We start from the raw sequence: 23729 nt of genomic DNA on the forward strand, positions 1-23729 counted from the left end.
TTTCTTTCTTTCTTTCTTTCTTTCTTTCTTTCTTTCTTTCTTTCTTTCTTTCTTTTTTGGCATTATTCCAGTCTCCAGATCAGCTCCATTTTATGAAGCAAAAACCATCAAATGTACATTAGGAGAATGCTTTATAACTGTTGTGAAGCACAGAAGAGTTCCAGGGATCCTCTGCCATTTTGAATAGATGGAATCCAGTTATCCTGTGCATCAGTGAACACATCTAGGAAAGGAAGAGCATATATGAAAGGTTTGCTTGGTCTGATCTAGAAATGCTGTACATCCCTCCTGTTAAGTTCAAAGCAATGCCCCACCCTCACCACTGGCAGTGCTGTGGACAATGTCATAAACAGAAGGAGTTTGGCTGGGTAAACAGAAGTCTAAAGGAAAGTTCTGTTTACCAGAAAATGGATCTTATGGTGGGTATCTCGTTACCAGGAACCATCCTTAATCTTCCCCATAGGTACCTTGGGCAAAGGCACCTAGTTCCAGACAATTCTGACAGCCTGTGTTAGCTCAAAGCCCCCATCCTGCTGTCATATAAAATCATATAAATTCTTTTCTGCCATTTTTCTCTTCTCTCTACTTTCCCTCTCCCCTGCTCCTGAGAGGGCTTTGATGGTTTGATCCCAATACACCTTTCTTTCTACCCACAGAGTGGTCTAGTTTGGTGGTTTTACTGCACCCTGGTTTATATCTCTCCCTCCCACTTGCATTTTTCTAGCTATAGTCCTATCTATAAGGGAGATAGGACATGTAGACTGACTGAGGGAGGACAGAAAGACAGGAAAATTTGTGGGTATAAGAGAAAAGATCCCCACATCCTGGAGACTGGTTAAAGCCTCTCACCTGCTGAAAAGTAAGAGTTCCAGCATAATTAATATTTGCTGTAAAGATTGTTGACATAGAGATACCAATTCCATTCATATACAGATATTTTATGTTAGAGTAGCAATGAGCCACACTCAGGATCTAAATGTATTTGAGATCGAAAATGGCCTCATTCCTTTCCCCAGACATTTTCTGGAAAGCTCAAACAAGATCATTAATTTTGTTTACAGTAAAGATCTCCTATCCTCCTGCAGATGTGCCGCCCCCAAATTGCTATGTGATATTATTTATATTCCTTATCAATCCCTTGAATACACAAGCTGCAAAATCTTTGTATAAAGTAAAGACAGTGAAACACAGTTCTCTTTCTGTTTATGACACTTGAACATGTATTTTTTCCCCTCTGAGCATCTCTCTTTTTCTTAATACCGATACTTAAAAATCTATGTTTAAGATCCCCTTTAATAAATGATGACTTGTTCTTACAGAAGCCCATACCCATGCTCTCCAGCTTCCTGTTTGTTTTTAATAATGGTGCTTACAACCCATATTAAAATATCATGAATAAGTTCCAACTCCGCTTCATACTGGCTCTATAAATACCAAGAATCTCCGCTTGCCCCTAACAAAACTTGTCAAAGGATTAGCATTCCTCTGACTGCTGGGGAACCATGACCCTGTCCTGTCCCCTTTGATAGGACTGGGGGCCAGAGAGAAGAAACAGCCTTAATGATCACTTAGTTACTTCAGTCCATCCTGGGATCCTGTGGCTCTCCTGTATCAGAGTGTCAAGATCTACAGGGGAGGATCAAATTACTGGTAATTGTGCTCATTGAAAACATAGTTCATTAATTGTTTGAGAATTTTATAAGTGCAAACAATGTATTTTGATTATCTTCATGCCCTATTATTCCTCATAATTCCTCCAAGATCTTCCACCACCTCACCACCCCCTCCCCTTCATGGCCTTTTTTGTTTTTAATTACTAAGCTTAATCCTGCTAGTGCTGCTCATAATACAGCTTTGGGGCCATCTACTGGGGAGTGGGTCCCCCTAAGGAAGATTACATCCTTAAAGAAAACTTACTCTTCCCTCTTCCCCCAAAATCAACATCTCATATGTTCTCAGCTAGGGTGGGGGCTGTGAGCCTTTCCCACCCTGTGTTGCAACATTGGCTGGCTTGATTTTTGCACAAGTTGCTTGTATAAGCAACCACAGCTGCTTTTGAGTTTGTGTTGTCCAGGAGACACTGTTTCATTCTTGTCCTCCCTGACCTCTGGCACTTATAAGCTTTCCACTCTTTCTTCTGCAGTGGACCCTGAACCTTGGGGATGCATGTGACACAGGTGTCCCATCTGTGGCTAAACACTCCGCTGATACTTTCTCTCCCCTTTGATCACTTGTGGGCATCCACACTAATTGGTGGTATAAATTTTTTGTGTGTAGAAATACATCTTTAGAAGGAAGGTTGATGCTATGTCCATTTAGTAAAATAATAGTAGCAGGTTCACTAGAGGACTAGAAGCTCCTCGACCATGGCCAGATTTGCAGTACCAGGTATGTGCTTCCTCCTGTGGATGAGGAATTAACACCAATCGGACTGCAGTTGTGCCATTACCTTTCTGCCATTATTGCTACTATAGACGTATGTCATTAATTCACAGCGTTTGCAGCCAGGTAAGACTATTGGTGATTCTTTTCTACCAGCAACTTACGCAGTACCTTCTGGTACTATGAAAGCTCGCCGACAAGGACTTGAGTTTTCCATGTCCTGTAACCAAACCATGTTGTGTCTTCAATAATGGGGTCTTATCCTTAAGTTTTGATAGCAACCAAAAGCAATGGTAATAACTTGCACTGTTGGACGCGGGAGGTCTCTGAAACACTCCTGACTAACAACTTGAGGGGAAGTATCCCACATCTGGCGAGTTTGGTTTGGCAACCTATTGTTTCTGGGAGGAAACCTCCATAGGTTAAGGATAACTTCAATCAAATCTTTATATAAATATACAAATATATTTGTATGTAAACATATACGTACACACACATCTCACATATACACACACATGAAGCTTACAAAATGGTAGGTTTCTTTACGGCTTCTTCAAACATCGTGTTAGTTACTCCTCCTTTACCCCTCCTCTTACCTATTTTCTCATCCTTCTCCTCCATTATTCCCCCTTTCCCTTTCATATCTCCTATGTTCTACTTTCCCCCATCACTTAACATCTTTCTCCTCCAAGCCCTCAATGGTCCTCTTCTATTTTTTTGGATTCTATAGGGACACACACAAAAAAGATTCCATGCTAGGATCTACACGTGAGTAAGGGCATGGGACATTTGTCTTTCTAGATCTGGTTCCATCCATTTACCTGCAATTTTTCAGTTTTTTAAAAAAGAGGTAGTAAGATTCTGTTGTGTAGAGGTACCACATTTTCATTATCAGTCATCAGTTGATGGATATCTAGGCTGTGTTGACATCCCAGCTAGTGAGAACATATCAGCTTTGAACATGCCAACACGGTATGAATTTTACTAGTATGGATCTTGCAGCATAACTTAAAATTATGGAAGCTGATAACTAGCCATGTTTTTGTTGTTCAGGATTATTTCTATCTCAAGTCTTTTGAGATAGAAATTCACTTTGCTTCCAAGTGAATTTTAAGATTACATTTTTATTTTCTTAGAAAAATTGTAATGGAATTTTATAAGGATTTTGTTGAATCCAAAATGGCTTTGGTAGGACCACCATTTACATAGCATTAATCCCACCAATCCACTTGCATAGGAAGCCTCTTCATATCCTAGTGCCTTCTTTAATTTCTTCAGTGTCTGAGAATTTTCATCATTCACATCTTTTACTTCCTTTGTTAGATTTATTCCAAGAACATCTATTTCAGTAAGTGGGATTGTTTACCTGATTTCTTCCTGAGTACACATGTTGTTGATATGCAGGAAAGCCAGTGATTTGGCTATGCTAATTTAATAACCTGGCACTTCGCTGAAAGCGTATCTACTGTAGTAGTTTCCTGGTAGTGTCATTGGGGTATGTGATATATAGACCAAGGTCATCTGCAAGTAGAAATATTTTGCCTTATTTATTTCCTATTTGTATCTCCTTTATTCCTTTCTCTTACTTGATTGTTGTAGCTAGGATTTCAAGCATTATTTCAATCAGGAGTGTCAAAGGTAGATACACTTCTCTTGTTCCTCACTTATGAGGGAATGTTTAAGTTTAATCTGATGGTGTTTGCCATGCATGTAATTATGTTAATATATTCTCTCCATCCCTAATATCTTCAGGGTTTTTGTCATGAAGAGATGTTGCATTTGACAAAGGTGATTTCTGCAGCAATTGAAATGCTCGTGTGATTTATATTTGAGTCCATCTTGTGCTTAATTACTTTTATTGCTTTATGAATGTTAAGTCAACCCTGCATCCTTGGGATGAAGCTCACTTGACCATGGTGAATGATCTTTTTGATGTGTTCTTGAACAGAGTTTGCAAATACTTTATTGAGAATTTTTGCGTCTGTGCCTGTTGGAGAGATTAGCTTATAATTCTGCCCCCATCCTACTCTCTAGCTGTGGGGTATTTGTTTGGTTTGGTATCAGGGTAATACTTGCTTATAAAATGAGCTTGGAAATTATTCCTTCCTTCTCCATTTTAAGGAATAATTTAACTAGTATTGGTATTATGTTTGTGAAGGTCTGATCGAAGTGTGTGCTCAATCCATTCAGTCTTGGGCTTGTTTTATCTGAGAGAGTTTCAAATTACTACTTCTATAACATTAGTCTGCTTAAATTATTTACTTCATCTTGGTTTAACTTTCGTAAGTCATTTGCATCTAGCAATTTATCCATTTCTTTAAATTTTCCAGTTCAGCGAAATATAAAAATTTAAAGGATGTCCTTATGAATCCTTGAATTTCCTCTGTATATTTTAATGTCTCCCTTTCATCTCTAATTTTATTAATTCATGTCTTCTTTACCCTTCTGTTTAATTTGTCTAAGAGTTTGTCAATTTTGTTTATCTTTTCACTAGCTAACGGTTGTCTTGTGGAATCTTTAATTATTTTTATTATTTCAATTCTATTATATTAATTTCTGCCCCAATCTTTATTATTGTTCTCTGTTTAGCACTTTGAAAGTGATTTGTGCTTGCTTTTTCCAGTGCCTTTATATTCATTAGGTTGTTCATTTGAGGTAGCTCTGATTTATTAATATGGGTACTTAGAGTTACAAATGTCACTCTTAGGACTGCCTTTATTGCATCTCATAGATTTAAACATGACATTTTCATTTAATTATATGAATTAAAATTTTCTCCTTCTTGACTTCTCCAATGAGCCATGTATTATTCAAAGTATGCTTTTTAATCTCCACGAATTTGTGTATTTTCTGTAGTTTCTCTTGCTGTTGATTTCAGATTCATCCCATTTTGATCAGGTGGAATATACAGGATTATTTCAAGTTTTCTTTATTTGTTGAGACTTGCTTTGTGTCCTAATATGTGATTTGTTTTAGAGAAGGTTACATTAGGGTGCTGAGACAAATGTATCTATTTCTCCTGTGTGGGTGGAATGCTCTTTAGATGTCTGCTAGGTCCGTTTGATCTATGTACTAATTCCAGTGTTTGTTTATCCACAATTTTTTTTTTGTACAGTCTGTCAAATGGTAAGAGTAGGATATTGTCCAACATTACTGTTTTGGAATTAATCTGTGAATTTAAAATTAGTAGTAATTGCTTTACAAAATTGAATGGACCTGTATTTAGTGTGTACATATATTTAGAGTTGTAATTTCTTCCTGGTAGATTATCTCTTGATCAGTAGGAAGTAACCCTCCGTATTGCTTCTGATAGGATTTTGGTTTGAAGTCTGTTTTGTCAGATAATAAAATAGCAATGATTGTTTGTATCCTGGTTTAATTTGTTTGGAATATGTTTTTCTATCCTTCCACCCTTTCTAAGGTAGTGTTTATCTTTGAGTATAAGCTATGTTTCTTGAAGGCAGGAAAGAAAAAGAATTGTTTTCGCATCAAATCTTTTTGATGCATGAATTAAGATCAAAGTTGTTATGGAAAGGTCTGTGCTGCTTGCTGTCATTTTGTTGGTTTTGTGGCATTTGAGATTTCTTAGTCCTCTGTTGTTTAATAAGTGGCATTGCATCATTTTTTCCCCTTTCTTAGTTTCTTGAGTGTTGTTTATTTTTCTCTTTAAACTAAAATATTCCTTCCACTATCCTCTGTAGAGCTGACTTGGTATTCACAAATTCTTTTTAGTCTAGTTTTCTCACTGAAAGTTCTTTTTCACTTTCAATCATGATTGATAGTTTTGCAGGGTATATTACAGCAGGTTGGCAACTGTGATCCTTCAGAATTAGAGAGACATCAGCCCAAGCTCTTTTTGTTTCAAGGCTTATTCTATGGGGCCCGTCTTTGTATGTGTGGCATGTGGCTTTGGTCCTTTTTGATTTTTTTCAATATTCAATGTACTTTCTTTGTTTCATTTAGTATTTTAAGTATAACACGGTACAGGGGGTTTAATTTCTGGTCCCGTTTTCTGTGTGCTTCTTATATCTTGATGGGCTTCTTTTCTCCTAGATTTGGAGAATTTTCTCTTGTTGCGGTGAGTTAATCATAAACTTATTTTCATCGCTACTTCATGACTGTAATTTTGTTATTGTTACTATGAACCATGATGCAAATATCTGTGCTTTCCAATAGTCTTAGGTGACCCCTGTGAACAAGTCGGTCAGCCCTCAAAGGTCGCAGCTCAGTGCTCTACAGGTTGAGTATTGTCTTCAGTAGCAGTCACTTTTCCCAGTTCACCCACTCCGAAAATAGAGCAACGGGAGACTATAGAAGAAGCATGTCAACTACTGATTGATTTATGCAGTACTAGGTATACACTGGTTATACACGAATGGAAATGGAAAGAAGAGGTAAGTGGTCACAGTCAGTCTAGGGATAAGTATCAGTTTCTTACATAAGAAATTGCTGAGAGAGACATACGTGAGAATGGGAATAATTGGGGCAAATAAAACTAATAATAGTGGGGATATGTGTAGGTTTGGGTTAATAGTAGACTAAAAAGAGAGAGTAAAGATGTGTACCCAGATGTTGTCCATCAATTCAGCCTCTAGGCTTTAAGAGATGTAACAGTAAAAGGAATGGAAAAAAGAATGAAAAAGGAAGGCAAGGGGGAGGGAGGGCAGAAGGAGAGAGAGAAAGAGCTCATAACATAAAGGGGTGAACAGCAGGGGACAGTGTTGGCTTGTCACAGTGACTAACTGTATAGAAACAGCTGCAGAGGAGGGAGGAGAGCTGGGGGAGATGTGGCGAGGATGGACAGACAATGGAACCACTGGCAGATGAGGATCAGCTGTGGTGAGAAGGAGCACTGGGTGAGACCCAGGAAAATGGATCACTGGCCTGAATGCTGTTTTTGTCTTCTGCTGTCTTGTCCTCCTGATTCTGGTCTGTAGAAGGACTGGTCGGTCCTTCTCTTGTGGGCTCCCAGCTCCCCGTGTGTGGAGATTTCTTGACTCTGTTCTGTGGGCTATGGCTGTCGCATCCCTCCAGAGCAGCTGGGGGCTGGGATACTAGTGCTTCGCATTGTTTGGAGCTTATGTTTATCCTTGCAGGGTGGTGACCCTGGCAACAGCCACTGGGACCTCTCCTTAGAAATCCCTACTGGCACCTCCTGTGTAAATTTTCTGGTCAGTCTTTTAAACCCAGTTGCCTGTGCTAAAACATAACATTGGTTGCAGTCCTAACACCAACTCTATTCTAACAGAGAGTTTCTAGGTCCAATTGTAGAAGTTTATTGGGGTGTTAATCACGTTGATTTGGAGAGTGGTGAGGCAGCTGATGAAGTAATAATATATTCTTTTTCCCTTTGTCTCCCATACTTTAATTAGCCACTTACTCTGATGTGGCATCTAATCCATGGAAACTGTGTTTTATTTACTCATTACACATGGTGACTTACAACCATCTGTAACTCCAGGGGATTGAGTACCATTTTCTAACTTCTATGGGAACCAGCCATGCACATAATGCACAGATATACATTTAGAGACAACACACACGCACACACACACACACACACACACACACACACTCACACACTGAATAAATGCAAAATCTGAAAGGATTTTTAAAAGAATTTTTAGGATTTTTGACAAAATATAATAAAAGTATATGTAAATGTACTAGCATGAGTATCCCAGACCCCAGCTGCTCTGGAGGGATGCAGCAGCCATAGCCCACAGAACAGAGTCAAGAAATCTCCATACACGGGGGAGCTGGGAGCTCACATATTTGTACATACATATTGTATACATATAGATATTTTCAAATTATAGCTCTATTCAATAGGGTTATAGACTGAACCTGTAATTCTACTAAAAAACAGGGAGATCTGTGTAAGTTCAAGGCCAGAGAGGAAGAGGAAGCACATTGGAAACTAGAAAGAAATTACAATGGGATTACTAATGATCACAGACTTTTAAGTTGTATATCGCTGAACCTTTTCATTTCCATAACGAAAAATTTAAGACAGCCTTCTAAGGAATGTGTTTCGTTATGCATTTTCCCAAGAATTTTATCATATCTAGCACAAACTAATTTTATGTTTGAAAACACCAATGGTAAATGTTACATATTTAAAGGTAATGTTTTCTAATACATGAAAAGGGCAAGTCAGGCAAAGAAATGACACCATCAATCATGTGTTCTAACAAATATTTATAGGGCACACACCAAATGCCAGGCATTGTTCTGTGCTTTGGAGATAGAGAACACTGAGCAAACATGTCACTTCCTTCTTGCAACTGATACATTAGACAAAGGTCAAACGAGTGGAGATACGTAATGGACACATGCAAAACAGCATGAAAAACAAGGAGTGGGAGGCATGCCTTGCCCCACGCTGAAGTTTTGCTTTTTAACTTCTTGCAGAGAAGTGTCTGAAACGGAGCGTTCTGGGCTCTCTTTAGTCCTTGTGACCTTCTGACTCTTAATAAGAATTATCCACAATTTGAGACCTACAAACTCAAAGTAAGCTTTCGGTTACAGGTTTTGCATTTGAATTTTAGTGGCTAAGAGGAAACCAAACAGGAGGGAACCCCAGGTAGAAGTAATCAAACAAGGCCTTTGTATGTGTTTATGAACTGGCTTTTGGGTTTCTTTTGTAGTGACGTAAGCTACTTTTAGCTGTATGGGGACCAGTCCTACTGTTCTACACAGGGATCCCAACCCTAAGCTACACATCAAAATTCTTTGAGTAAGCCTTCCAAGAAGATTCTGCTGAGCTCAGAGTGACTATCCTTGGAAGCTCTGAGATGATACTTGGATTGTCACAACAGTACTTGATTCTGACATTTAAGATCTTCTGATTGCATAGCTGTATGTTAACTGTGCCAGTATTAAAAATTATACCGTTGGAAACAATTCTTCCAAATTCAATCAGTTCTAACACCAAAAGAATGTCCCAGAACGGATTCTATCATTACATCGTATTTTAAACAAAACATGGTAAATGAAAGTCTAAAACAAATGTATGAATGGGAATGCTCTAGCTGAGGTTAAACAGAGATAGTGGGGGAATTAAAACTTATTTGCTAGCCTACCTATGGCACCAAACCCTGGCCTGCTCTTTCCCCAGGAGTCCCTGGGTCATCTCCCCAAGTTCCTTAAGATACGCTTTAAAATCAGTTACTCTTCGACCTACCATCTGACCCTTGATTTATAATACCTCGGCAGCTCATGTAGTTTCATTTTGTGCTCTTTCACTATTGGCTTTTGATTACTTTTTAAATCTTCCTTGTTATCTTACCTAGACACAAGAAAATATAAATCATGAATGTTATGTAGTATAATGAGTGCTCAGAGGGAAGATATATAATAAAAAGTGAAACAGTCAACACACCTGTCAGAAGGCCAGCAGTAGGAGCTCTGAGACTGTATGTGTCCATATTTCCAACTTTGCCAGCCACGTAAACGTGTAGTAAATTCACGAGAAAAATACAGAAAACCATGACTATGAGGCCAATTGAGACTACAAGAGTCTTTTCCACAAGACGCCCTATGCTTCACTCAGTGTTTGGCCGTGAGTCTCAACATCTGTTTTGACCTGCTGCTGGGTGGAGCCTCTCAGAGGACAGCTCTGCTAGGCTCCTGTCTGCAAGCATAGCAGAGTATCATTAATAGTGTCAGGGATTGGCTCTCTCCCATGGGGTGGGTCTCAGGTTGGGCCATGCATTGGTTGGACATTCCCTCAATCTCTGCTCTGTCTTTATCCCTGTACATCTTGTAGGCAGGGTAAATTTTGGGTAGAAGTTTTTGTGAGTTGATTGGGATAGAAGGATCTGGAGATGGCAGGCACCGCACAGGAAGACCAGCAGAGCCAACTCTCCAGGGCCCAGAAGGGCATGCGGGAACTGAAGCACCATCCAGGGACCATGCATAAACTGAGCAGAGACTGAGGGAATGTCCAGCCGGTACCTGGTCTCACCACGGGAGAGAGCCAACCACTGACACTGTTAGATACGCTCTGCTATGCTTGCAGACAGGAGCCCCGTATAGCTGTCCTTTGCCAGGCTCCACCCAGCAATAGATCAAAACAGATGCTGAGAGTCACAGCCAATCACTGGGCAGAGCGCAAGGAGTCTTGTGGAAGAGTGGGAGGAAGATAGAAGGACCTGTAGGGGAAAAGGGGCTCAACAAGAAGCCAACAGTGGCAACTTTCTGGGGCCCGGAAGGGGAGGTTGTGGAGACTGAAACACCAACCAAGGACCATGCATGGGCTGGACCTAGGCCCCCTACACAGGTGTAGCTGATGGGTCGCTCAGGCTTCATGTGGGTTCTCTAGTAAAGGCAGCAGGTGCTGTCTCTGACTTGGACTGTTGCTGCTTTAGGATCACTTCCCCCTGCCTCGCCAGGTGACAGGGAAAGAAGACACAATCCTGATGTAACTTGATGAGCTAGGGTGGATTGGGGAAGTAGGGGCTCCCCATTTCTGAGGAATAAGGGAGGGGGAGGGGGAAAAGAGGAGGGCGGCACCAGGAGGGTGGAAGGGAGGGGCTACAATCAGAATGTAAAATTAATAAATAATTTAATTTAAATAAAAAAACAAAAAAGAATAAACTAACTGTAAGCACCAGCTTGTTTGATGGACCAAATATATATGAGTCCTTTATTTTTGGTCAGAGCCACCAAGAGTGGTCTTATGCCCCAAAGTCTCTTGGTACCGAAGCTCAGAGGTACAGCGTTTTAAAAATCAAAACCTACAATCACGTCAATATTAGATGAGGCTCGCAGTCAGTTTAGGCACACATAATTATTTCAGATACATTGTGACACTTCATTTTGACACCCATACCTTCTTTAGTTATTTTACTTTAAGTTTGTATAAACATTAATTATTTTGGTTAATACATCTGGACCATGGTCATGTGTGTTGCCAAGGAAGAGGTGACTGTTAAGAGGGGTGCTGGAGGGGGCTGAGAAGTGTCTAAGCAATCACAAAATAGAGTCAAGACAAGATGGTGTCACCTCTGTCATGTCAGCCTAGGAAGGTGGCAGAGTTAATAGCTGTTCAGGTGACTCTGGGATTTTCTTCCATTCACCCAGAAATGTGGTTTCTCTCCCACATTGAGGAGAGCCTTTCCTGCCTGATTAACTGAGCTAAGTTAAATGTATTTTCCCAGTTTCACTCAATGGAAGACTACTGCAGTCGTTCACGTAGGAAGTAAACTCGTTCAGATTTCAGATATACTTTATATACTTTAGATGTGACCCTTGAATTCCTGGCAGGAGTGAAAGTAGGTCCTTGAGGAATCCAGGAGAACAACTATTGTTTTTTATTGAAAGCACACACCTATATGAAGTACCTAAGGAAACAGACAGGTTACGTAAGATAAAAATATCATGGGGTCATTAGGAAAAACATCCCAAAGGACTCTTGAAAATGCCAGGAGAAAGGTAATGATATATATACTCATGTAAGAGACTTCCAACCAGAACTACGTAAGCTTACCAGTGTGACCATGCTGGAATTTCACTCAATAAATGTCATGTCTCAGAGTACAGGACAACAGCTGTTCATTCAGCAGCAAGCCATCCGCTGCCAGGAGAGCGGCTGTAGGATAGAACAGGGGACCTCTAGAAGACACCTGCAGAAAACAGTTCACGCAGGAAGTGCCCCTGTTCAGGTTTTAGATATACCTTATACACTTTAAAACATATGGCTCTAAGAACGCGAGACCCCTCAGAGTCCCTGTGACTTGAGAAAGTCTGCAAGCTGAGAAGTACAGTAGTCTCTTAAAGCCCATGTTCTTATTCCAAGGCTTCTTTGCTTGTTTTTACATTAAAAAAAAATCTGGCATCATAATTCTTTAGGCTGGCAGAAAGAAGTAATCAGCTGGTTTCACATTTTCCATCACAGGAAAACCTTGTTTGCAGATGTGCCGAATTTCTACTGGGGCAGGGGGGTGCTCCTTCCTATTCAAAAACAAGCTTTGTCTATTTTGTTACAAGGATGTCCTTTATCTTCGAAGCTGTCAACATTTCAAAATCGCAAAATGGTCTCTGTTGATGTAACCTGCTCTGTTATATAGCTTTTAAAGTGTGTTTGTGTTTACAGAGCTTACGAAGCATATAATGAGCATTAACGAGCCTTTCCAGGCAGGCTTTAGCTCATTCCTGGCATCCAACAACTGTTTTGCTTACTGTGGTGAAGGTTTCTTCCAGATAAAACCTGACTTTGGCCCCGGATCTTATTTTTCCAATGGCTATTAATCAATTTTGCAAGCGGCCCTAAGTCCTTTCTGGAGATAAGTAAGTACAAATAATCACTGGTTCGTCCAGGAAGTGCAAAGGCACAGGCTAGTTGTAAGTGTAAAAAAAAGCATGTCCAGGCCATGGGAGTGCAGAAGGCGACAGACTGATTCTTCTCCATGGCCTCAAAGGTCATGCTTTGTAGGTCAGCCTTTTCTGGGGCCTCAAAGGGGTCATAAATAACATGTGATCCAGGAGTTTTCTATCAAAACAGACATGTTTCATAAGATGCAAGCTGTAACTTGAGATAATTTAAGCATATATAGAATGTTTTCTTAAAGGGCCTCAGCATCTACAATTAGTAAGACTCACGAAGAACAAAATGAACTAGGCTTTTCACACAAAGTCAGAAACTGCTTTCCTTGCATCTGAAGTTGACAAATTAGATTGGTGAGTCAGAGTGTGGGCATAATTGGTGAAGAAATGTCTGTATTCTACATTAAAGGCACTGTTCACCACATTTTGTATGCTGAAAATAAGTATTCAAAGTATAAATGAAAAATAATTAGGTTTGCCTTACATTTGTGTGTATAGGAAAAACTATCTGCAGGTTTGAGGCTTGGGAAACATCATCAGATATAGAATGATTGATGGGCCAAAGAGAGAAAGCTTAGGGCAGGGCATTAAGTGTAGCACAGACCTCACATTACCACAGTGAATTTGCTCTCTCTCATCCCCTCTGAGAGTGGAGGGGGTTGGGGGATTAGGGCCTTAATTATTCATAGGAAGCTAAACTCACCAGGACACCTGAGGAGAGCTGCTGGCCAATCAGCTTCCTCCTGAACGATGAGGACTCCGGTGCATGTCTTCGTGTTTGGGAAGTGTGGGGAAGGACCGAAAGGAAAAAATAATACACACAAATAAAAGAAAATAGTTCAAGATTCCGGTACACTCCAGTCATGACAAATAAAAACAAAGCAAAACTTTTCTCAGCCACAAAACAACAAATCCTCAAACAGTATTATATGTGTGTCTTTTACACAAACTATTTAATTATGGAGATGTTTTTGTCTGTGATGCACAGCCATTTTATCAATGAATGAAGACTTTAATTTAAAAGGAATCACCATGAGGTTGCCTATATATTCTAACTATGTCTATGAGTCAAAAGTTAACATTGTCACACATGTTAAGTAAGTAATTAACATGCCATATATGCTGGAAAGCAATTGAAGACATCATACTTTGGATGAAGAGTTTTAACACAGGCAGGGAGGTCTCTCACTAGCAGGACACTCTCCTAGTATTTGCCAAGCTCCATGTTTAACCCCAAATACTGCAAAAGCAAGCAAAGAAAAAGAAAACAATTTTCAAAAAGCAGATTAAAGAGCCTTCCATTCAAAATAAACAGCCAGTGTGGGGGGAAAAATCCCAACATTCCATTTAAGAAGGAGATGGGGGAATCAAGTCCCCAGTATTTATATTTGTGTGGGACTGTGGGACCTACAGGTTTGTCTGAACAGTTTGAATACCACAACCTATAGTAACCATGTGGAATCAGCTCTGCTCCTCATAACTCAGGCCTGGAACCCATGTATAAGATGAACAAGCAAGTCCAGACAAAACAATTAGAAAGTCAACAGGGACCTACATATACTCAGGCATTTTCTTTTATAATTCCAGGGCTTAAGGAAAGCATCATTCCTTTTGCATCCTTATATGGAAAAAGAATGCATATTGCTAGAGAAAATTAAAAATAATGAGCTGGATTTATGGCTAATTTCCCCAAAGGATGTTTCTCCGTTGGACTTAACCTAAGGATACTTAGTGAGGTGATGGCCCAATTCTAAAGACAGGCGCTCCTGAGCTGCCTGCACATTTGCGGTAGTCTAGGCTGCTTCATTCCACCATGCGCTGAGGGCTAAATTTCCTCCTGAATGAGGAAATGAATGAAGAAGGTGGGGAATGTTGGCAGCAGAGCATTGTCACCGATTACCCTACTTGATAACTGACCGTGGTTATATGACATAGTGTCATGAGTTTGAAAGATGCACACTGGAGTCTTTACAGTTAGCAGCCAAAGCTACAGTGCTACTTCATTACTGGCTTCCGTTCTGTCATTTCTTCACTGCCTATTAACCTTCAGACTTCTAAAAGTCTTTCTCTCACCTCTCTAATTTGAGCTCAGATAGTCTGGCTCAGCAGCTGTCACCATTACCCACCAAGGCACCTCACAGGTCCCACCAGTCAGCATTTGAGTGACACGCAGAAACTCGGTCAGTCTCAATAAAGGACTCATCATATCATTCAAAAGACCTTAGGGGTGTCTGTTCTTTTACACCTTCTTCATCCCCCAAATATGGACACCAAGCAGGAGACTCTCTGTGTGCTTTCTTCCGTGAGAGAAGTAAGCTGGTTTGCTCTGAAGCAATGCAGAAGAGCTCATGAATTTAGAGACACACAGCAGAAGACCCTGCCCTGAGACAATGAGGGGCCAGACTGTCTGACCTTCTGCAACCAGCCGCAGTCAGATGGTCGTTATTCACACGCCGAAAGATTGCCAAGCCGCTCCTTACTCTCTGTTTTTATTAAACACACCTATCTCGAGATGTGTCTGAGGAAACAGTCAGCCTGCGTACACCAACACCCTAGTATTTGCTTCAACCAGGAACTGTGTCCATAGTGCTCAGGGTCGAAGAGAGGCCTCATCAAGGCTAACAGAAATTTTGCGCAGTTCTCAAACCAGAAAAACCTCATAATTCATTTTCAGAGAAACATAAACATACAAAACAATTATACAATTTAAACCTCTTATGATTAACAAAAGTATCTTTGCGTAAAGTTTTTATGGACAGTCTTAAGTTTTTAATATTTACTCATTATTTATTTGTGTAGGGGAATAGATCTTTTCCTAGTCCACAAAATCTTTTAAAATGTTTCTGTTCATTGTTAAATATCTTTAAAATTATGCTAATAATACCTAAATATCTAAACTACATCATCCCCCAAAGATGATATGAACTAATTGGTCTTTGTTATGGAAAGTCAGATCTGTCTGGGCCAGGTGGAGTGGGCTTATACTCCTGGTTTATCAGGAACTTGAAGAAGGAGTTTAAATTCAAGGCCTCCCCATGAAACTTAATGAGATGGTGTCTCTAAATAAAAAGCAGGGACTAGGGAAATTTAAGTGTTTGCCATATTGCATGAGATCCTGAGTGTGAATCCTTAGCACAAAATTAAAAGGTTTTCACGGCAGCACACTCCTATCATCCCAACAATGGAGAAGCAGAGACAGATGGATCCATGGGGCTTACTGGCCAGCCAGTCTAGCTGAGTGGGTGAGCTCTAGGTTTAGTGAGAGACTCTTTCTCAAAAAGTAAAGTGCTGAGAAAGGAGAAACTCACTCTGCATGCATCTCTGGCCTCTGCATGTACAGGCACCACACATACACATGAATACACACACACAAAGTAAAAAAAGTGACTAAGGTAAAGTTCAGTGTATAGCATTTATGTATCAGGAATGAGGCTATAAATTCAATCCTTAACACCAAACAAATAGAATACAGTGTAGCTATGACCTAAAGTTACACTGTCTTTACGGCTGTACGGCCTCTCTGGGGACGCAGTGTCTACCTCAGTGATGGCACTCAACAAACTGAGATGCATTGCTATTGTATGCTAGAATAGGTCCATCCATCATGGACATGCCAGAAACTTCGGATGGAATTAGTCAGCTCTGCAATCTTGCGCAGCAAAGCTCTCCAGTGATGCAGAAGAGAACACTAGCTGAAAACCAATATTGCATGAAAGTGAAGTTTCCAGGGAGAGTATGTTGAGGAAACAGGGGTGAAAAACGCTGTGAAATAGTCGATTATTATAAACCATACGCATCAACAATTCCAATAGTTTGGGGCTGGGAGGAAGCTCAGTTTTTAGCATTTTCTAAGATGATTTATACCTTCAGGTGGCTGTATCCAAGGTGGGATGCCCCATCCACTGGGTGTACACGAAAGGATTCACTGGGGACATTCCATTACCATTTAATTTTCATCTAAAACCAAGATGGGTAGTAAGATTTATAAATATCTAAATATGAGTTGACAATAGGGTTGACTCAGGGGAAGATGTGGGCTCTGGCACCTGCATGCCTGTCATCTTCATCTCTCAGTCTATTTGGATAAGCTCATATGACCCAGTTAAGTTAGTTTATGAATCACATGTTCGAACCCTAAACAAATGTACTAGGCAAAGGTCAAAGAAGAATCCAAGGTAAACTCAAACAGACACCTGTTTGAAGACAAAACCATGCAAGCACAGGGAAGTAAGAAGATAAAGCCGGGGTGGGTGTTTCTGGCCCAAATAGATCTTCCATGACCGTATTATGAAGTTAAACTGATAATGATTTCACGCTCTGAAAAATTCTAAGAATGCTGAACAGTAGCAATTACCAAGATTTCTGAAATTAGGACTTATATCTACAATTTCATGACCAATGAACCCCTGAGCACCTTGTGCCTTGATGAAACTGTCCAGTAAGACGACACAGTTATGGTCAGAAGATATAAAAAGTAATCACTGGAAACGTGAAAACATACTTTCTGGTTTCCTTCAGTAAAGTTTACTCAGAAGACATTTAGTCAGTTTCTTTAAACTCTTTCAGAAGAGTTAAGGAGTTCCTGGACAGGTAAGTTGAGTAGCACATGTGTGAAATTCTTATAGCAACAGCATTCCAACTTCCATGATTTCTGGACAGAACTTACTTAGTGACGAACTTATTTAAAAAAAAAAAAAAAGAAGCTTGATGAGCTTCAACTTTGCGTCTTGGAGTAAATTAAGTGGTGTACAGGGAAAAAAAATTGCCTTTTCTCTATAGGATATGGCTCTTGTAAAAATACTATTATTATGCTCCATGCAATAAAGTTCTGAGACACCCTGGCCTAATCATTTTGAAGTCCTAATGGATGTATTTTAATGTTTCAAAAGAGTTAACACTCAAATAGATGTAAAAATGCCTCTCTACCCTGAGCTGTGTATCCTTCCTAAGATATTTCTTTCAAGGTATTTAGATATACAGAAACTAAAGTTGGCTGAGTAAATTTTTAGAGGGACTTTTATGTAGCATTTGTGTTCCTAATCTACCTTCAAAATAATAATAGTTTTGACTTATACAGAGCCTGTTATACTTAAATATATTTCTGTGTTGAAGGTACAAAACTATGATGACTAATTGCAAGGACCAAGTGAGTAAGTTCTCTCAAAGAAATTATTCACAACAGCCAAGCCCAGAGATCCTGGTTCTCACTGTAAAGAGTGCAGGGATGTTACCATGGGAACAGCATGGGGCTGGGCCAGCAACCTTAGTACCCAACTTCCAATCAAGTTTATTTTATGTGTATTAGTGCTAAGTACTTACATATGTGGACCATGTGCATGACTGGTGCAAGTTCCTGGAACTGGAGTTATTAAGTGTGGTGGTTTGAATAGGTGTGGCCCCCATAGATTCATGTTTTTGAATGCTTGGCCCATAGGGAGTGGCATTATTGGAGGAGTGGCCTTGTTGGAGGAAGTACATCACTATGGAGGTGGGTTTTGAGGTCTTGTATGCTCAGGCTACTCCCAGTGTGACACAGTCTCCTGCTGCTGCCTGAGGATCAAGATGTAGAACTTTTTCCTCCTTCTCCAGCAAACTTTGCCTCCTACCATGATGATAATGGACTACATCTCTGAAACCTTAGCTAGGTGCAATTAAATATTTTTGTTTGTAAGAGTTGCCTTGGTTATGGTTTCTCTTCACAGCAATAAAATCCTAGGACATAGAGGCTTGTGAACAGCCACATTGGTGTTGGGGACGAAGTCCTATATTCTCTGCAAGAGCAGCAAGTGCTCTTAATTACTGAGCCATCACTACAGAGCCCTGTACAGCCTTTTGATTTTGACTTTCCATAAAATACCTCACTACAGATCACCTTATACCTCCCTCTTCTCTTGTAAGTTCTAAGGAATTTCACATCCAACCATAGATTTTTGAAAGTTTACATTCGAGTCATAGTTAAATACAAAAATATTTACATGTGTACTTAACATTTCTCTCTCTGGTGCTTGGCTGGCAGTCCAAATGCATCACCGATGTTGGGGAAAATGCCTTTAAAGATTATTTGTTGAGTTAGAGTTTCTTTGTGTAGAGCAGGTTGTCCTCGAACCCATGATCTTGCCTCAGGATGCTGAGTTCTGGGATTCTGGGTGTGTTCTATGTACAAAAGGCTTCTAGAACAGTTTTCTGGCTCTAAGCAAGCCTCAACTGAAAATCACCAGGACTCAGTGTCTTAATTCCCATCAGCCAATTCCGTTTGCAGAATTTCTTTCCTCGTATAACTATGATAAAGCATGTTTTTTCCCCCGATGCAGATATTTCAGGCTGGGTTTAATTATTCTGGTTTTTAATAGCTCACTAAATCTGCTCTTAATTCCTTCTACCGCAAGCTGCTAAAAATTGCAAATCAAGTGGTAAATGGCACTGATGGCGACATCCTGCCATCAGCAGAGATCAGAATTCATGGGACATATATTGTTTCACAGCATGATTTCCTCTCTGGAGAGAGGGAAGGTACACGTAATGACATTTGGCAGAACGTGACGCGGGCCGTATAGCTTACTGAGTGACGCATGCTTGATGTTACTTGTATTTGCAGGTCCTGGAGTGGTAGAGCGTGCAACTTTAGTTCATTTCTTTCTGCCTAACTTATAGCTTAGGTGACGGGGACCTGAATGTCATCTACAATGGAGCAATAATAATAATAGCAGCATCAACATAATAGAGTTTCTGTAGTGATTAAATGAATTAAGGTTTTCTAAATAAAGGACTGGGATAATGCCGGCTACACAGAAGAACTCAAAACAAACATCATTTAGAGCTGACCCTGAGTTTTAAAAAAAAGCAAATAAATCTAATCTGGTGACAACTCAGATATACTCCCCGAAGTAGATCTTACTATTTCCATTTTGTTAGAGAAAACATAAGCTTAGAGAACTGAAGAGATTTTCTTGGGTTTTTACAGAACTAACTGATAGTGATAGCAATTGTGTCAATGCTGGATGAAGCTGCTCAAAAATTCAAAGTCTTTCCTCTGTCTAAGCATAGGTTTATGTGTACCTATTTGTATATATTTATTTCTATCTCATAAGAGCTAGCATAGCTTTATAACAGAGTTAAAACTGAGTTATAAGTGGTCTTCATTTCTATTTTTCTGGAAACGGGCTTTGATAAAATTCCATTCAGAACACCAAGTGAATAAGGCAATGGGTTTTGTTCTAAGTTGAAGCACCAACTTATGAGAAGTGTGAAAAGATACAGTGTCCACGGGTGATACAATAATCCCTAGCACCAAGTTGTTTTTACAACTCTCGAGTAGCACACGGAAGAACAAAGGTAAATACACATCCGGTAACTTCTAAATATGCTTCTTTGCTTCTAAGTGTGTTCTTATGAAAAACACTAGACAAGCTAGGCTGTTTTGTGTATGTGTGTGTGTTTTGTTTTGTTTAGAATAACTGTTACAGCAGGAAGCTCTAAGTCTAGAAATGAAGACACTTGCATTGGAGGGGGTCAAGTGAGTGTCAACAAGGTAGCAAGCTTTACTTTCCTGCTACTTTAATAAGTAGGACAGCTCAGGCCCCATATCTAATCTCTTACATAAGACTTATGCAAGCGACGTGAGCCAGCTCTTTCCTGAATCAATGCCAGAGAGACATTTAAAGGCCTTTGCTTCCTAATATCCCTGGTAAATGTGACACGCACACTCATTTCCTCAGCTCACTTAGGTTATTTTAGAAATACTTGGAGGAAGACACACATTCGCATGTATAAACATCCTTGCCAACACAAGGAAAGCTCACATTGTATGTGTTCAGGTGTGCTCAGCCAGGGCCTGTGAAGGCCAGACGGAGAGAAAGGTTTGGCATAATTGATAATACCCCTTTAATCCTTTCTAGAAACACATACTCACTGGACAGGTTGAAGAGATGCGGTTATTCCCTGGGCCTTTTGCAGGACATCTCCCTTTTGCTGAGAACCATTCATCAGCCTTATTCGCTGGCCCCGGAATGTAATTTTTCTCATTTGAAACAAAGAAAACAAGGAAGCTGAAAGGTTTGCCACTCTGTTCAAGAATAAAGAGGAAGTCTGCAAGAGGGATGGATTGGGTCCCAGAAAACTCCTTTGAATCACAAGAGTAGCATTGGAAAAAAAAAAAAAAAAAACCCTCAAAAGACACAATTCAAGAAAATTTCTAAGCCTTCATTCCAGGGTCTCTTCTGAAATCAGCTGCCTAGTGTATGTGTGTGTGTGTATACTACAGCGTCGGTTTGAAGGTTAAAGGACTGTTTTTTGTGTGTTTGTCTGTGTGATGTGACTGCATGGCCCACCCATGTGGGACAGAGGACAACTTGCTAGTGTCAATTCTCTCTTTCCACAGTGGGTCCTGGATGGAGAATTCAGGTCTTTAGGATTGGGCCATCCTCCCAACGGCCAGCTATTCTCTGTCTTTGGGGCTTACCTGGCCTAATTGCAGACTAGAGGGTGATCATGCCAGTTCATTTCTGTGGCTTCTTGTGGGACTCAGCCTTGATTCAGGGCAGCCATTGTTCTAGAGGCAGGAACAAAGCCCTGAGCAAGCTTGGCTTGGTTCCTGTCTCTCATGAGTCACTGATTTAGCACTGTCCTCCTTTATGCTGTATGTAATCCAAACCAACTGGAAGCCTTTACAAACTATTACACCTGTGGCCCACTGCCCCAGAGAGACATACTCATGTGACCTAGGATAGAACCAGGGAGCTGCCCGTGATAGTAGAGAAATCTTGGTCCAGGGACAGTTGCCTGGGGCAGGTAGCCATGGTTTCCATGATTTGACTTGTTTGTCCAGTGTGCATATATGTGTGAGATGAGATTTAGTAATCAAGTGATGAACATTTTTTTTGAAAATCCAAATTGTGACATATTTTCTCCGTGCACTCAAAAAGCAAACAGTTGCCACAGTCAGCTTGTAAGTTCAGGGGACTTTTGCTCAGTACTCCAGGAGAGGCAACTGTCTCTTTTTCCCTTCATCATGTTTGCACAAAGAGCAAAGCACATACATTTATTTAATATAAATTTTCCACAACATGAGAACGCTCGGGAAGAAAGACACCCCTCCCCCAGGGCATGAGAGGTGAACATTCATTCTCCGAACTGGGCAAAGAGCAGAAAACAATGAGGCTACGACCAGACAAAGGCACAGGACGGTTCAGGGTCGAGAAGCATGTAGTGAGATGGGTGCTTATTGAGGCTGGCGCAGACGGTTTATCTCAGCTCTGGTTCCCCTCTTTAGTGGAAAAAATGGTTCTTTCTGGCATTGAAGGAATTCCTTCCAGAGGGGGGCACGAGGTTCACTTCTGCTTTTAGGAAGAAAAGGTGGCAATGCTTTTGTTGCTCTGCCTGGTTTTTGTAAGTGCCTGGAGCTTAAAATAACCCTTACGCCACAGTGAAATATTTTAGGGTGGCATATTCTTCTGCCTTTTTGCACAACACTTTGAAAGTTACCTTTTTTTTTTTTTAAGCACAGCAATTAAAAATAGAAACATGAGTCAGGTTAAATCCAAATATTAAATAAACAATCATGAGCATCACTGGGGATACGGCAAAAAAAAAAAAAAAAAAAAAAAAAACAAGTTAGATGAAGCATGACTACAAATGATGCTTTTGAAGTGTGGGAAACGACAAGACGCGGGCATGCGCAGGTCTTGGGTGGTCTAAGGGATTTTCTTGGTGGTGGTTCTCAGGCATCTACCAGTTTCAAGGTAAGAAGTGACCTGATTCATTCGGTTTGCTGTTTGCCAAAAGCAACTAACTCAACTCTTAGAACAAACACAGGAAGACCGACGCTGTCAGCTGGACCTTTTGATGTTTCAACACACAGTCAGGATCAGAAGTAGACACTGTCCTGCAGAGCGGAGACAGCAGGATGCACAGTGCAAATCTCATCTCTTCTCGCAGAACCTTGGAGAAGTATTCTTGCTTCTGAAATTCGAACCCCGCTTAAGATTCAAATACAGCTGAGCTGTGCCTGGGGCACGTTCGTGGGGAGGTGTCTGCTGTGGCTCGGGGCGGGGTGTGTGTGGGGGTCAGTGTGTGTTGGGAGGGGTAGAAACTGAAATTACAAAATAAAAGACCTTAGCCTCGGGAACACTGGCACACACTGTGAAGGCTTTTGCTGAAGTGGCCCTTTCTGAGTCTGCAGCTTGGTAAAGTGGCTTTAGAACAGTAGCGACCTTCCTGGTGGGAAGCCGGGAATGCACATGCGCAGGCGAGTCTTCTTCCATACCTCCTTTCTTCAGTTCTGTTGGCAGTCAGCGCCTTGTTGCAACCCTGCAGCCCTCATCAGCCTGCAAGCCCTGCTCAGGAACGTTTGCTGTGATGCCTTTCATCTCAGGCTGTAATTTAGGACACACAAACCCAAGTCCAACCAAGTCAAATAGCTGTGGCTAGAAATCATGGGAGCAAGATCCATTCAACTATCAGTGGGAGATAAATTTTAATCAGGATTTTTAAAAAGTACTAAACACTTATAAAAGGACTAATTCACATTAAAATAATGAATGAAATACATTTAGTCCTTGAATTCAATTAATAATTTAATGTACTAATCTTTAGTACACAGCGAGAATTCTGTACCATTTTGTAACCTTTCACTTCTGGTGAGTGTTGCCTTGTCAGCTGGTTCTCTTCAACATGACTTAGAACTCTTTCTGTTCTAGACCACTCAGGTCAGAATTCTCCTCTTGACTCAAGTCTACAAGCACTATTGATCTTTTAATGTGTCTTCTGTGCGGTTCTCAAGCTCTTTTATACAAGGATGTCACTCTTGTGTATTAAATGCAGAGCAAAATAGTCTCTTTTATAATACATGCTCAGAGTGCTGGATTTAGACGCAGTATTCATCTGCTGCATTCAAAGAAGCTGCTTTCCCCATGGGTTCCTGCTAAAATGCCTGCACTGTAATGGTAGCATTATGTGACAAGGTCTCTTTACGATGTGACCTTGTGCTTATCTGGCTTGAATGTCTACATTTTGCTCTCTAT

At 40.5% G+C, this 23729-nt stretch overlaps 1 long non-coding RNA gene across 1 annotated transcript in view; it reads right to left on the minus strand.

Moving 5' to 3' along the window:
• LOC132653489 (uncharacterized) overlaps positions 1 to 23729 on the minus strand; it is a 144360-nt gene continuing 120631 nt past the window's right edge. The window contains exon 2 of the long non-coding RNA XR_009591218.1: positions 1 to 223. This is a non-coding gene — a long non-coding RNA (uncharacterized LOC132653489). The remainder of the gene's footprint in view (positions 224 to 23729) is intronic.

This window comes from Meriones unguiculatus, chromosome 4 (assembly GCF_030254825.1).
Source record: "Meriones unguiculatus strain TT.TT164.6M chromosome 4, Bangor_MerUng_6.1, whole genome shotgun sequence".
NCBI classification, from domain to species: domain Eukaryota; kingdom Metazoa; phylum Chordata; class Mammalia; order Rodentia; family Muridae; genus Meriones; species Meriones unguiculatus.